The sequence below is a fragment of the Etheostoma spectabile genome, chromosome 14 (genome assembly GCF_008692095.1).
Source record: "Etheostoma spectabile isolate EspeVRDwgs_2016 chromosome 14, UIUC_Espe_1.0, whole genome shotgun sequence".
NCBI lineage: Eukaryota > Metazoa > Chordata > Actinopteri > Perciformes > Percidae > Etheostoma > Etheostoma spectabile.
In genome coordinates, this window is record NC_045746.1 from 11,331,612 (window position 1) to 11,332,505 (window position 894).

At 43.6% G+C, this 894-nt stretch overlaps 1 protein-coding gene across 4 annotated transcripts in view; it reads right to left on the reverse strand.

Moving 5' to 3' along the window:
• topaz1 (testis and ovary specific TOPAZ 1) overlaps nt 1–894 on the reverse strand; it is a 17,420-nt gene that overhangs the window by 4,052 nt on the left and 12,474 nt on the right. The window lies entirely within an intron of this gene.

An 894-nucleotide genomic window follows, 5' to 3' on the forward strand; every position in this document is an offset into this window, starting at 1 on the left:
TTAGTGAGGACTGGAGGGATGTGATCCAGTCTCTTGGTCTCAGCGAGGACCCGATCAGCAGCGTTCTGATTCAGCTGCAGCTCTCTGATTGATTTTTTAGGGAGACCTGTAAGGACACTGTTACAGTAGTCAAGTCCACTGAATATGAAAGCATGGACCAGTTTTTCCAAATCCTGGTGAAACATAAGTCCTTTAACCCTTGATATGTTCTTAAGGTGATAATAGGCTAACTTTATAATTGTCTAAATGTGGCTTTTAAAATTCAGGTCAGAGTCCATGACTACACCAAGATTTCGAAGATGGTTATGGGGCCGTGGGGGGCTGCAGATGCAGCCTTTCATGACCAACATAGTCTAGACCACTGCCCGACCGGAGACCTCCACCCCCGAGTCGACGCGCTCCCTGTGGCTTTGTCTGAGGGCTGACGGGGATGGTGTGTGGATATTGCCGTGGCGGGGAAAGGGTATGCTAAGGTGACCAGATTTCTCAGACAAAATCCGGGGACATTTTCAGCTCAGAAGCGTATTTACCTCCAAAACAAGTAATGTTTTTACTTTTGTAAAACTTAAAACAGGGACACTAGACCTAGAGCTGTTCTCATTAGGGGCTGAGCCCCCCCCAGGTCTGATCCTAGACCCCCCCCGCTGCTACTTCATGCTCCACTACACCTTAGAGGGGAATGTTTCAAGATAGAAAGTCCTAATATTTCAAGATAAAAAATCCTAATACTTCAAGATAAAAAGTCCTAATATTTCAAGATAGAAAGTCTTAATATTTCAAGCTAGAAAGTCCTAATATTTCAAGATAGAAAGTCTCAATATTTCATAATGTTGTAATGTTTACACTTATCTGACAGCTTTTGCTTTATTGCTCAAGGCTTGTTTCTGCAACAGC